Source organism: Coregonus clupeaformis, chromosome 15 (genome assembly GCF_020615455.1).
Source record: "Coregonus clupeaformis isolate EN_2021a chromosome 15, ASM2061545v1, whole genome shotgun sequence".
In the NCBI taxonomy this organism is placed as follows: domain Eukaryota; kingdom Metazoa; phylum Chordata; class Actinopteri; order Salmoniformes; family Salmonidae; genus Coregonus; species Coregonus clupeaformis.
In genome coordinates this window covers 57,649,166-57,664,793 of record NC_059206.1, presented here as the reverse complement: position 1 = coordinate 57,664,793, position 15,628 = coordinate 57,649,166, and the positions used below count along the sequence as shown (strand labels likewise).

The following is a 15,628-nucleotide window of genomic DNA, read 5'->3' as shown; positions in this document are numbered from 1 at the left end:
AATCGAAGTATCACACTGTGTGGATTGATTGACTTTTAGTTGATTCCTCGCCAACCTATTTTATTTTTGTCGATTTTAAATGACTTTCTCCAAAATGGCATCTACCACTTTCCGCCATATGGGGAAACTGACTTTTTCCAGATTGGTGGCTACCATCTTCAGAGACTACGGTGATCGTTTCATCCCATGTAGGAGCTGCACCTATTGTGCACCTAGTTCTGGGATAATATTGTCCAATGTGGAAACTGTCAGTTTATTGAGGAATACAGTATATGTCTGAGCTGGACGTCCAGAGTAAGCAAATTGAGACATTGCAGCGTATTCCTTTTCAACTCCTTAGCCCGGTTGTCGATCCACTGCCTCGCCACTGTGTCACCACTCTCTGACTGACTGGCCAGGGCTGCCCTGCACAGACCCCTCCCTAATGAAGTCACCTCTCCCTTCCCATCTCACCCGCCCTTCCCATCCTACCACCCTCCCATCCCGGCCCCCCCTCACCACCCCCCTTGGAGAATAAAGGAGCAAGGGTGCTTTATGAGGAGCTGGCGGATGCCGCAGTTATCGATCCTGCATCCCAGTGGAGGCACATCACACACCCTAAGCTCAGCGCAAGGCAGCGGTCTTTGGTGAATGGGGCTGAAATGTCTTCGGGGGATCCCATCCTGCTGACCAACAGTTTTGCCCACCTGCTTCCAGAGATTCCTGCTCCTTCATCTTCTACCCTGTCTCCTGAGGGTCCAGCTCAGGGGTATTCTACCACAGACCAGTACCCCCTGGGCTCCCTCTCATATCAGGCCTCGAGGGTGTCTAAGGCTCCAGCCCCTCCCCCTGTTCGGAGGGCTTCCATTGATGATGTGGGTACTCCGTCCCCCATCTCCCGTCGGTCCCCAAGGAGGCTCAGAAAAGGCTGGATGTCCATGGCCACTTACCTTCCTCCAGCCATCATCATTGCCAACATCTCAGTTCCTGTGCTACCCGGGGGCTACGATGAAGGATATCAGAGCATTTCTTGTGTCCGTCCTACATCAGCAGCCAAGGGCTGCTGCTGTTGTAGTGCATGTGGGATCAAATTATATCAAAAAGGGTAAACCAGAGCTAATGAAACAGGATTTTATTGAGGTTATCAACATCCTAAAAGGCTCTGAAAAGCATCTGATTATCTATGGTCCCGTGCCGTCGCTGGGTCGCGGCTGCGAAAGGTTCAGCAGGCTCTTAGTTCTTCATACAGTTGAAGTCGGAAGTCATTAAAACTCGTTTTTCAACCACTCCACAAATTTCTTGTTAACAAACTATAGTTTTGGCAAATCGGTTAGGATATCTATTTTGTGCATGACACAAGTAATTTTTCCAACAATTGTTTACAGACAGATTATTTAACTTATAATTCACTGTATCACAATTCCAGTGGATCAGAAGTTTACATACACTAAGTTGACTGTCCCTTTAAACAGCTTGGAAAATTCCAGAAAATTATGTCATGGCTTTAGAAGCTTCGGATAGGCTAATTGACATCATTTGAGTCAATTGGAGGTGTACCTGTGGATGTATTTCAAGGCCTACTTCAAACTCAGTGCCTCTTTGCTTGACATCATGGGAAAATCAAAAGAAATCAGCCAAGACCCCAGAAAAAAATTGTAGACCTCCATAAGTCTAGTTCATCCTTCAGAGCAAATTCCAAATGCCTGAAGATACCACGTTCATCTGTACAAACAATAGTATGCAAGTATAAACACCATGGGACCACGCAGCCGTCATACCACTCAGGAAGGAGACGCATTCTGTCTCCTTGAGTTGAACATTGGTGCGAATAGTGCAAATAAATCCCAGAAAAACAGCAAAGGACCTTGTGAAGATGCTGGAGGAAACGGGTACAAAAGTATCTATATCCACAGTAAAACAAGTCCTATATTGACATAATCTGAAAGGCCGCTCAGCAAGGAAGAAGCCACTGCTCCAAAACCACCATAAAAAAGCCAGACTATGGATTGCAACTGCACATGGGGACAAAGATTGTAATTTTTGGAGAAATGTCCTCTGGTCTGATGAAACAAAAATAGAACTGTTTGGCCATAATTACCATTGTTATGTTTGGAGGAAAAAGGGGGTTCTTGCAAGCCGAAGAACACCATCCCAACCATGAAGCACGGGGGTGGCAGCATAATGCTGTGGGGGTGCTTTGCTGCAGGAGGGACTAGTGCACTTCACAAAATAGATGGCATCATGAGGAAGGAAAATTATGTGGATATATTGAAGCAAAATCTCAAGACATCAGTCAGGAAGTTAAAGCTGGGTCGCAAATGGGTCTTCCAAATGAACAATGAACCCAAGCATACTTCCAAAGTTGTGGCAAAATGGCTTAAGGACAACAAAGTCAAGGTATTGGAGTGGCCATCACAAAGCCCTGACCTCAATTTGTGGGCAGAACTGAAAAAGCGTGTGCAAGCAAGGAGGCCTACAAACCTGACTCAGTTACACCAGCTCTGTCAGGAGGAATGGGCCAAAATTCACCCACCTTATTGTGGGAAGCTTGTGGAAGGCTACCCGAAACGTTTGACCCAAGTTAAACAATTTCAAGGCAATGCTACCAAATACTAATTGAGTGTATGTAAACTTCCGACCCACTGGGAATGTGATAAAATAAATAAAAACTGAAATAAATAATGATCTGTACTATTATTTTGACATTTCACATTCTTAAAATAAAGTGGTGATCCTACCTGACCTAAAACAGGGAATTATTACTAGGATTAAATGTCAGGAATTGTGAAAAACTGAATTTAAATGTATTTGGCTAAGGTTTATGTAAACTTCCGACTTCAACTATATGAGGGAGGGAAAAAAGTATTTGATCTCCTGCTGATAATGGTAGGTTTATTTGAACAGTGAGAGACAGAATAACAACAAAAAAATCCAGAAAAACGCATGTCAAAAATGTTATAAATTGATTTGCATTTTAATGAGGGAAATAAGTATTTGACCCCCTCTCAATCAGAAAGATTTCTGGCTCCCAGGTGTCTTTTATACAGGTAAAGAGCTGAGATTAGGAGCATACTCTTAAAGGGAGTGCTCCTAATCTCAGTTTGTTACCTGTATAAAAGACACCTGTCCACAGAAGCAATCAATCAATCAGATTCCAAACTCTCCACCATGGCCAAGACCAAAGAGCTCTCCAAGGATATCAGGGACAAGATTGTAGACCTACACAAGGCTGGAATGGGCTACAAGACCATCGCCAAGCACTTGGTGAGAAGTTGACAACAGTTGGTGCAATTATTTGCAAATGGAAGAAACACAAAATAGAAATGTCAATCTCCCTCTGCCTGGGGCTCCATGCAAGATCTCACCTCATGGAGTTGCAATGATCATGAGAACGGTGAGGAATCAGCCCAGAACTACACGGGAGTATCTTGTCAATGATCTCAAGGCAGCTGGGACCATAGTCACTAAGAAAACAATTGGTAACACACTACGCCGTGAAAGACTGAAATCCTGCAGCGCCCGCAAGGTCCCCCTGCTCAAGAAAGAAGTTTGCCAATGAACATCTGAATGATTCAGAGGAGAATGGGTGAAAGTGTTGTGGTCAGATGAAACCAAAATCGAGCTCTTTGGCATCAACTCAACTCGCTGTGTTTGGAGGAGGATGAATGCTGCCTATGACCCCAAGAACACTGGTAGAATCCAAGATGGCGTAGTAGTGCAGTCCTGTTTTTGTCGTGTGTCTGTAAATAGCCTGTCAATACCCTGTTTTTTTGTATTTTTCGTACATATTTTCCTATCAGACTTTTCATCCTTCTAGAATCTCCAGTTGAAACTAGCTAGCCAGCTAACTAGCTACTTGCTATTAGCCACAGTTAGCTGTATTTCACCCAGAACATTGGATTTTTCTGTCGGAATAATTTAATCACTGGACATGAATCACCGGATCGCAACTAGCTAGCCGCAACCGAATGGATGTTGCTGTTTGGCTAATCACCACTGCCCCCGATGCAAGCACCAGTTAGCCTTGAGCTAGCCTAGAGCCAGGCTCATATCCCGGCTATCTACCTCTAGGTCTACCGGACAGGAGTAGCCAGCTAACTAGCTACTTGCTATCAGCTACCGTTAGCGGTTTTTCAACATTGTCCGTGGCCTGCACCACCTACCAGCCAGCTCTAGTCTGGACTATTATTCGGCCAGTCTGCACTGTCTGCACAGCGCATTATCGACCCAGAACATATCAGTTTTTCTGCCGGAATCACTGAATCACTGGACCTTTAACTCCGGATTCATCGCTACCAGCTAGCTGCAACAATATGGACGTTGTGGTCTGGCTAATCATCCTGAGCTAGGCCCATCTCCCATCTCCTGGCTATCTACCTCTCTGTCAACTGGACGGGACCACCTAGTGTTGACACGGAGCCCCGCCGATCCTACACGACTGGTCTGCCGACGAAATCGTCTGATGTGGTTACAACAGGCTTCCCGTTACGACATCGACCTCGAAGATTCCATCTGCTAGCCCCGGCCCGCTAGCATACGCTAGCCATGGCCTCTTGCTCGCTAGTGCTTTAGCAGCCCCCGAACTACCTCCGAACTATCCTATTGCTGTTCACCGGACCTTATGATAACTCGGCTATACAGCTGATTTCTGCTGGACTGTTCCTTTTTACGGTACTGCATCCTGTTTATGTTTAGCCTCAGTCCAAACTGTGTCGTCATTACCAGCTGTTGTCTTAGCTCTCTCAAATTACACCTGTGATTGCTTTATGCCTCTCTCCCTTGTCAATATGGTCAGCTTATTGTTGTTTCGGTTATTTCTAATTGTACTATTTCACTGTAGATCCCCCAGCCCAGCTAAACCTGCCTTAGATAGCTCCTTTGTCCCACCCACCATACACGCGGAGACCGACTCAATTGGTGCCTCCAGTGATGCTATCTCTTTCATTGTTACCCAACGCTTAGGTTTACCTCCACTTTACTCATATCCTTCCATATCCTTGTCTGTACATAATGCCCTGAATCTTTTCTACAACGCCCGGAAATCTGCCCCCTTTATTCTATGTACCCAACGCACTAGAAGACCAGTTTTTAAAGCCTTTAGCCGTATCCTTATTCTAGTCCTTCTCTGTTCCTCCGGTGATGTAGAGACTAACCAAGGCCCTGCAGCCCTCAGTATCACTCCTACTCCCCAGGTGCTATCATTTGCTGTCTTCTGTAATCGCAAAAGTCTTGGTTTCTTGCATGTAAATATCAGAAGTCTACTTCCTAAGTTTTAGTTATTCACTGCATTAGGACACTCCGCCAACCCTGATGTTCTAGCAGTGTCTGAATCCTGGCTTAGGAAGGCCACCAAAAATTCTGAAATTTCCATCCCCAACTACAACATTTTCCGTCTAGATAGAACTGCCAAAGGGGGTGGAGTTGCAATCTACTGTAGAGATAGCCTGCAGAGCTCTATCATACTATCCAGGTCTGTGCCCAAACAGTTTGAGCTTCTACTTCTAAAAATCCACCTTTCCAGAAATAAGTCTCTCACTGTTGCCGCTTGCTACAGACCCCCCTCAGCCCCCAGCTGTGCCCTGGACACCATAAGTGAATTGATTGCCCCCCATTTATCCTCAGAGTTCGTACTGCTTGGTGACCTAAATTGGGATATGCTTAACACCCCGGCCATCCTACAATCCAAACTAGATGCCCTCAATCTCACACAAATTATCAACGAACCTACCAGGTACAACCCTAAATCCGTAAACATGGGTACCCTCATAGATATCATCTTGACTAACTTACTCTCTAAATACACCTCCGCTGTCTTCAACCAGGATCTCAGCGATCACTGCCTTATTGCCTGCGTCCGTAACGGGTCCGCGGTCAAACGACCACCCCTCATCACTGTCAAAACGCTCCCTAAAACACTTTAGCGAGCAGGCCTTCCTAATTGACCTGGCCCAGGTATCCTGGATGGATATAGATCTCATTCTGTCAGTAGAGGATGCCTGGTTGTTCTTTAAAAGTAATTTCCTCTCAATCTTAAATAAACATGCCCCATTAAAAAAATACAGAACTAAGAACAGATATAGCCCCTGGATCTCCTCAGACTTGACTGCCCTTGACCAGCACAAAAACATCCTGTGGCGTACTGCATTAGCATCAAATAGCCCCTGCGATATGCAACTTTTCAGGGAAGTTAGGAACCAATATACACAAGCAGTCAGGAAAGCAAAGGCTAACTTTTTCAAACAGAAATTTGCATCCTGTAGCACTAGCTCCAAAAAGTTTTGGGACACTGTAAAGTCCATGGAGAATAAGAGCACTTCCTCCCAGCTGCCCACTGCACTGAGGCTAGGAAACACTATCACCACCGATAAATCTACAATAATCGAGAATTTCAACAAGCATTTTGCTACGGCTGGCCATACTTTCCACCTGGCTACCACTACCCCGGCCACCAACTCTGCACCCTCCGCTGCAACTTGCCCATGCCCCCCCGCTTCTCCTTCACACAAATTCAGACAGCTGATGTTCTGAAAGAGCTGAAAAATCTGGACCCCTACAAATCAGCTGGGCTAGACAATCTGGACCCTTTCTTTCTAAAACTAGCCACCAAAATTAAATTGTCGCAACCCCTATTACTAGCCTGTTCAACCTCTCTTTCGTAACGTCTGAGATCCCCAGAGATTGGAAAGCTGCCGCGGTCATCCCCCTCTTCAAAGGGGGTGACACTCTAGATCCAAACTGTTACAGACCTATATCCATCCTGCCCTGCCTTTCGAAAGTATTTGAAAGCCAAGTTAACAAACAGATCACCGACCATTTCGAATCCCACCGTACCTTCTCCGCTATGCAATCCGGTTTCCGAGCTGGTCATGGGTGCACTTCAGCCACGCTCAAGGTCCTAAACGATACTATAACCGCGATCGATAATAGACAGTACTGTGCAGCCGTCTTCATCGACCTATATACTAAAATGGGTCGGTGTAGCGGTTCAGGAGAAGATGTTTAAAGTAGTCAATATCATTAAAAAAAATTCAAATTCATTGAAAGTATATTGGATGATCTGGTTTATTTTGAATTCTGATATTTACCAAGTGTGGTAAGGTGTACCGAAGTAGCTCATCCTAGGGTGATGTGTCTAATTTGTCCTGATGGTGGCACAGTGGGCTCACAGCTTGAACACTGGCACTCAAAACGCTACTCCTCTGGCACCGAATGACTGATCTGTACGAAACTTGAAATGTGGAATCTAAGTACAATGTTCTCCCAACACAACATTTTCCAGACTAATACCTAAAACAGCAATTGACCATTCACGTGGGCATGGTCTGGCACATAAATTCAGATGTCTTCAGTACTACTGTGTATAATCGTGCTCCATTAAAAAAAATAAGGATTAAAGGTAGATCGAATGCCTAGTACACTCTGGAATTAGCAGAAGTCATTTATAAAAGAGATGATGCTTGGATCAAGGCCAGGAACACAGGCTTAGGCCCAGACTGGCATGCTTTTAAGCAACTGAGGAATTATAGTGTAAGACAAATTAGAAAGGCTAAATCTGATTATTATGTAACCGCTGTTTCAGATTGTAATGGGAACCCAGCAACATTCTAGAAAACGGTCAAATCCCTAAAGGGTTCTACTTCCTCCTCTCTGCCACAAAAAAAATATTCAGACACTGGCCTCATTATGGAAAAAAATTGCAATCATTCATGGATTTAATCACCATTTTATTTCAGCGAGCTATCTCTTTGAAAAAACTTCTAAGCCTCTTAGAACTTCTAAAAGTCTAGCTACTCCTGAGTGGCGCAGTGGTCTAAGTGGTCTACAGCTGTACCACTAGCGATCCTGGTTCAAATACAGGCTCTGTCGTAGCTGGATGTGACCGGGAGATCCATGGGGTGGCGCACAATTGTCCCAGGGTAGAGGAGGGAATGGCTGGCAGGGATGTAGCTCAGTTGGTAGAGCATGGTGTTTGCAATGCCAGTGTTGTGGGTTTGATTCCCACGGGGGGCCAGTATGAAAACATTTACAGAAAAATAAGTCCTGGATTCTTTGCCAGCACTAGACAACAAGAAATCCACAGGGGCCAACCAATTGGATCATGGTCTGCTTAAGTGTGCAGCGCCCATCATTGTTGTCTTAATAACCCACATTTTGTATTTAACATTGTTATCAGGAAATATTCCAAAAGTATGGAAATCAGCTCTTGTGCTGCCATTCCATAAGGGTGGGGATAGTAGTTAATTTAATAATATTCGCCCCATTTCAAGGCTTCCTTGTCTAGCTAAGATTCTTAGATCCTTTGTGAATATACAACTTTTTATCTGAGAAATGTATTTTGAATGTAAACCAATCAGGGTTTAGGCCTGGGCATATTATTACAGCAACCACTGTAGTTTTTTTTTTTTTCTTGGGGGGTAGATCAGCTTAATATTGCAGATGGATTGTAACTTCCATCAATGTAATTGTCTGCATCACTTCCAATCCCCCATGTTTTTTATATATATACTCCCCTTTATTACTTTTCAACCCCGCCATCCTTTCCCTACTTGGGGTAAATTAGTGAAGAACAATGCTTAGGCCTCTACTTCCAGCTTATACTTACTATCTAAATTTTATGGACACAGTCAATTTTACAATAATTATATTTTATTTGTTTTTGCTCCTGAACTTCTTCTACTCTCAACCTCTCCGATCATTTTCATGATGTCCATCCGGTTTGCTTCTAAATGCCATATCTTTCTAACTGTGCTCTTTCCCAAAAGCTCCCAACATACAACCTATATACTTATTATGGACACAGTATGCTTACATTATTAGCTATCTTTGTTATTATTTGTTGTTATTTGTTATTAGTCCCATCCTTCAACTCTATTCAATACCTCCCATCTATCTCTTAACACCATCCATATAGGATTTCTATTTGCCATATATATTTCAACCGTACTGTGATGTTTTACAAAAGTTCTGAACCTTTCTATTCTCATTGCTTCTACAGATTGTGAATAAAAAATAAACATTTTTGCTAAAAGTATTATTATATTATTGATTGATTGACTATGACTTTTCAGATCACCCAGTAATGCTATCTGCAAGGTTAGTTCCAGGTAAATATTGCAATCCTTTAGCCATTCCTGGACCTGTGTCCAAAAACAAGCTACAAATGGACAGAACCAAAACAAATGATCTAATGATTCTGTCTCTTCACAGCAAAATCTGCAGAGCTGGGAAGATTGTATCCCCCATATAAATAACATTCTATTGGTAGCAAGAATTTTATATAATAATTAAAATTGAAAGATTCAAATTTTTGAATCCGGTGTCGTTTTGCGTGTCAGTTCATAAACACTATGCCATGGGATTGGTACATCAAAGATCTCTTCCCAATTATTTTGCAATCTATATGGGACGGCTGTCAATCCTTTGGTCCTTAAGTGAAACTGATATACTTTTTTATTTATCACAGTTTTCCTTAACCAATTATGTTCTTTAATGCAAGACCGACAGACAAGTTCCTTACTTTCTCCCCCTTCAACTTTCCTCTTCCACTTTTGCGGTAAGGCTGCAATTATTTGGTTGTAATTTTGGGTAGAGCAGACATTTCCATATGTTTTTGTTAGCTGCATGTGCGACATAACTCCACCAGTCCTACCGATGATATCATTTACGAAGATTATACCTTTTTTAAACATTCTGTCAAAAAAATAAAGGTTTTTTGTCAATTAGTATATTTGAATTTAACCACAATATTTGTTGCATTATTTGTTCTGTCGTTTCTGGAGGATTAAATTGAAATTGCAACCAACTTTCTATGGCTTGTTTTAGAAATAGTGACATTTGGGAGATTATTTCCTTTTCAAATAACTGAAAGTGAGAGGTTGTAATCTGAATAAAGGGAAAAAGGCCTTTCTTGAACAGTGGGTGAGACAATCTTACTAATTTGCTTGAGAACCAGTTCGGATTTAAGTATAACTTTTGGATGACTGAAGATTTTAGTGATAGGTCTAATGCTTTAATATTTAATAATTTTTGTCCTCCGAATTCATATTCATTATATAAATATGCTCTTTTAATTTTGTCTGGTTTGCCATTCCAAATAAAATTGAATATTTTTTTCTCATATAATTTAAAAAACTGTTTGCTAGGCGTAGGCAAGACCATAAGCAAATAGGTAAACTGGGATAATACTAAAGAGTTAATCAGGGTGATTTTTCCACAAATTGACAGGTATTTTCCTTTCCATGGTAGTAAGATCTTATCTATTTTTGCTAACTTTCTATTAAAATTTATTGAAGTGAGATCATTTATTTCCTTTGGGATATGTATTCCGAGTATATCCACATCACCATCAGACCATTTTATTGGTAAACTACATGGTAATGTAAAAATTGTATTTTTTAGTGATCCAATACGTAGTATAGTACATTTGTCATAATTTGGTTTTAATCCAGAGAGGTTAGAAAATGTATCTAGATCCTCTATGAGGCTGTGGAGGGATTCTAGTTGTGGATCTAAAAGAAAACATGAATCATCTGCGTACAATGACACCTTTGTTTTTAAGCCCTGTATTTCTAATCCCCTGATATTATTGTTGGATCTGATTTTAATAGCTAACATCTCGATGGCCATAATAAATAGATATGCCGATAGTGGACAACCTTGTTTCACTCCTCTTGACAGCTTAAAACTTTCTGAGAAATAGCCATTATTTACTATTTTACACCTAGGGTTACTATACATGATTTTGACCCATTTTATAAGAGATTCTCCAAAATTGAAATGCTCCAGGCATTTATATATAAACCCCAGTCAAACTTTATCAAATGCCTTTTCAAATTCTGCTATGAATAGCAGGCCTGGTTTCCCATATTTTCCATAGTGTTCTATTGTTTCCAATACTTGCCTTATATTATCTCCAATGTATCTTCCATGTAAAAAACCTGTCTGATTAGAATGAATAATATCCGACAATACCTTTTTAATTCTATGCGCTATACATTTTGCTAGGATTTTTGCATCACAACACTGAAGTATAAGGGGCCTCCAATTTTGTAAATGGACTGGATCTTTATATTTTCCACTTGTATCCTGTTTCAGTAATAATGAGATCAGACCTTCTTCTTGAGTGTCAGATAATCTACCATTTACATAGGAGTGGTTAAAACATGATCTTAACGGTCCTCTTAGTATATCAAAAAAGGTTTGGTATACCTCGACTGGTATGCCATCCAACCCTGGAGTTTTCCCGGACTTAAAGTCTTTAATTGCATCCAGAAGTTCCTCCTCTGTAATTTCACCTTCACATGAGTCTTTCTGTGTGGCTGTTAATTTGACATTATCAATAGAAAAAAAATCTCTACAATTAGCTTCAGTTAGAGGAGATGGAGGCGACTGAAAAGAAAACATATGCTTAAAGTACTTTGTTTCTTCCTTCAAAATATCATTTGGTGAATTGTGGGTGACTCCGTCAATTGTAACCAGTTTCATTAAGTTATTTTTGGTAGCATTCCTATGTTGAAGATTAAAAAATAATTTTGTGCATTTTTCCCCATATTCCATCCAGTTTGCTTTATTTATATAATATATTACACTTGATCTTTCTTGAATAAGTTTCTCCATTTCTTTTAGTTTTTCCTCTAATTTATTCTGAGCCTCTATGTTACAGTTTTTATTGCCATCTATCTGTTCTGTTAGACTTTCTATTTCCTTTCTTAGTATAAACTCTTTTGACCTAAATTGCTTTTGTTTTCGAGATGAGTACTGAATTGCATGGCCTCTAAAGGCACATTTAAAGGTGTCCCATACAATAAGGGGATTCGCTGTTATGTTGGAAAAAGTCAGTTATAAATTCCTTTGTTCTAATTATAAATAAATTATCATCCAATAGGCTTTGATTAAATTTCCAATATCCTCGCCCACGTTGAAATTCAGTAAGAGTAATGTATATGCCTATTATATGATGGTCCGACCGCATTCTGTCCCCTATCAACACTTTTTTTTACTTTTGGTGCCAACGAGAATGAGATAAGAAAGAAGTCAAGACGACTAGCTTGATTCAGTCTCCGCCATGTATATCTCACTAGATCAGTATATTTAAGCCTCCATATATCTACTAGTTCTAATGTATCCATGACATTCACAATTTCCTTAAGAGCATGTGGGTGATTGTTTGTGGTGTGATTTCCTTTTCGGTCCATTGAGCTATTTAAAACAGTATTATAATCCCCCACCATAATAATATTGTCTTGAGTTGCTTGCAGGCTTGATAATTTATTATATATATTGTCAAAGAATTGTGGATTATCATTATTTGGTCTGTAAAGGTTAATGAGCCATATCTGTTTATGGTCCAATAACATATTTAAAATAATCCATCTACCTTGCGTATCTATTTGGACAATTTGCACATTCGGATCGAAATTACTATTAATTAATATCATCACCCCTTTTGAATTTCTTTGCCCATGGGAGAAGTATATCTCGAATTGTTGAATGAGTTTCCTGTATACAATAGATATTATATTCCTTCTCTTTGAGCCATGTAAATATTGTTCTTCTTTTGTTATTATCAGCTAAGCCATTACAATTATAACTGGCTATACTTATTTCACCATACACCATAATGAGATACAAGTTTCAAGTCTATTTATCATTATATATGTTTGTAAATTTACCAATAGAAAATAGCGTAATGATTGAGTGTCCATATAGCTGTACCGTGATATTTGCATTGCTACGGAGTAACCCTTCAATTGTTCTCCACTAATTCCCCCGCTAAAGCCCCTCCCCATCCCAAGTTGAGCCGTCATCCCAGTGATCAGCATCCCACCCACGTCCCTCCGTATCCCTAAGGCCCCGAGAGGCCAGGACCCATCCATCGAAAACAGCACACAGTGCCACCCACAAAACAGAAGCAGATTAACCGCCAAAAGCATTTCCAATGCTTTCACCTCTATATATATATATATATCTATATAACTATATATTTTTTAATTATGCATATCCTATTTTCCATCATTATCAATTAATATGCGTAATAATGTTGGCAGTTCACGCATAGGATTCTAACATATAACCCGGATTGCCATTGTATTACATTTAATACATTGACAAGCAATTATTATCCTAGCAAATAATTCCCGTGGTCCATCCCATACCCTCCCCCCCCAACATCCCCACCCCCCCACAACAGATGCCAGACAAGCACACACGCACATACTCACATACTCCAACACACTCAACCCCCTCCTCCACAATCCACCATAAAATCAGATACTCAACGGCTGTTATATCCCAGAGCCCAACTCGAGAAATAACTTGATCTACGAGTGCACATACAGTTAAAGCTGATTGAGAAAGCATGCAGATTGAGCAGAAATTGATAACAATGTGAGATTTGATTAATCTACTTAATCTATGTCAAGTCCTAGGTGATGGAGATCAGATCCACCCTCTTCACCTGAGACACAAACACTCTGATCCCCTGTTGTAACCATTTTCCCAAGCATCTCCATGCGGTCAGACCTTTGATTATTTTGTGCCACCTGGGCCACAATGATAAACCCCCTCTCTGATTGTCCGAGTGTGACCCCCTCCCCATGGGTTACTGCAGCCAGTGTTGCCAGCACTGCCACTACATGGGTGGGCGTACCCCACCGGAATCCTCACCGGCTAGGTAAAAGGTCGTCAAGGTTCTCATTAGCAGCTTTGAGAATTTCCTTGTATATTATGCTCTCCCATCAGGGGGCTCTGGCTTTGTAGGACCAACCCTGCCAGGCAGGCTCAGAATCTTGAGGGGGCGGTGCTGCTCAAGTAGGTCTCTGACCGCATTTATTTCTCTGTTTAGGCTGCATATTCACAGCAGGTCCATAAAATAGATGGGAACTTCTCTTTGGTGTATGGGTCGCTCAGGTGGGTGTCCAGGTTATAGGGTTAGGGATTTTCCATCATGATAGGACAATGAATAATTAGATTAGATGTATACTATATTTAAAAATGTATATCCCTCATCTACACAAAATTGAAAGCTCTCTCTCTCACTACCCCTGCTCATAGACCCCCGGTTGGCTCTGGGATATGCAACCATTTCCCCTCTCACTCACTTAACGCCGCACTTTTTCAAACACAAAAATGCACACCACATGGTTGACTGCGGAAGAAATGGGCCGAGCGTGCAAACGCACCCGCATCCACATCTGCCGCAAGGGGGAAAGGACGCCAGAGAGAACACAGGACCAACCACAACAACCATCCGCCAAAACAACAACCTCCCGCCAAAAAAGCCATGTTCTAATTATTTGTATTTAAATATGTATTATTCTGCTTGTTATATCGTTGTATCCTTTTATAAAATACTATACTTACTATAAATGTTATTTAATATTACAATCCCTATCATTGCTAGTATCAGGTGCTCCAATATTTGACTCCTCTATTACAACTTTTAGAATAGCCATGGAGTAGTCTTTGTGTCTCTGAACATTTGGTTGTCAATATATAATTTATCCACCACTAGTGCAACACGTTTCCCTTTTAATCTGTTTTCCTTGAAGATTGGATACAGAACTTTGCGCCTTTCTACAATCTCCCTCGGGAACTGATCATTCATGCCTATTTTCGTGCCAGCAAGTCTTTTTCCTAGGCTTTTCACCATAGCTTTATCCTTAAGAAAAGCAAATTTGGCAACGATTGGGCGCTCATATTTCTGGCCTCTTTTTCCGAAACGATGTACACGTTCGAGTTGGATTTTATCGACAGCCTCGAGTGGGATTTGTAGCGCTGTATGCAGGAAGTCCTTCATAATATTCTCTGTTATTTCTCCCTCCTTTTCCTGAATACCCGTAAGTACTACATTTTCCCTCATCGATCTAGTTTGGATGTCTAGTAAGGCTTCTCTCAGAAGATTGTTCTCCTTTTTTAGTTCCCTAACGTCCGTTTCCATTTTAGAGACTGTCACTTTTATTTCTTTGGTTTCTTTCTCCATTACCAAAGCTTTTTTCGTCACTCATTTGAAGACTCGCTTTCAACTCTTTTACGTCTTTACTGACCAATTCTAGTATGCCCAATTTGTCATTTATCGACTTCAACAGGTCGCTTTCCACACTTACCATACCCAGTGGTGAAAAGCATATATCATCTGTATCAGTCGATGAGTCGCGTTTCCTTTTGGGGATCGGCTCTCCACGCTTGTCTTCAGTCATGTTTGGGTGTTGCTTGTTGTTGTAATATTTGTCTATATATTTCTCTAGCCTTATGATCTTATTTCTGTTATTATCCAGATTGAATTATATTAACTGTGAATATATGAAATGCTAATATTTAGTCTAACTTACTGATTTAGAATATTATGTTTTTATCTTGAGGTGTTTTGTACCGATTTCTATTCAATATGCCATCTTGTCTACGCGTGCCCCGCCCCTTTTGAGACTGATCTCAAATAGAACTTTTTGGTAAAAACTCAACTCGTCGTGTTTGGAGGACAAAGAATGCTGAGTTGCATCCAAAGAACACCATACCTACTGTGAAGCATGGGGGTGGAAACATCATGCTTTGGGGCTGTTTTTCTGCAAAGGGACCAGGACGACTGATCCGTGTAAAGGAAAGAATGAATGGGGCCATGTATCATGAGATTTTGAGTGAAAACCTCCTTCCA

General features: G+C 41.1%; 1 protein-coding gene across 2 annotated transcripts in view; it reads right to left on the bottom strand.

The window, feature by feature from the left end:
- Positions 1-15,628, bottom strand: part of LOC121582745 (collagen alpha-1(XXVII) chain A-like) — a 388,342-nt gene that overhangs the window by 76,422 nt on the left and 296,292 nt on the right. The window lies entirely within an intron of this gene.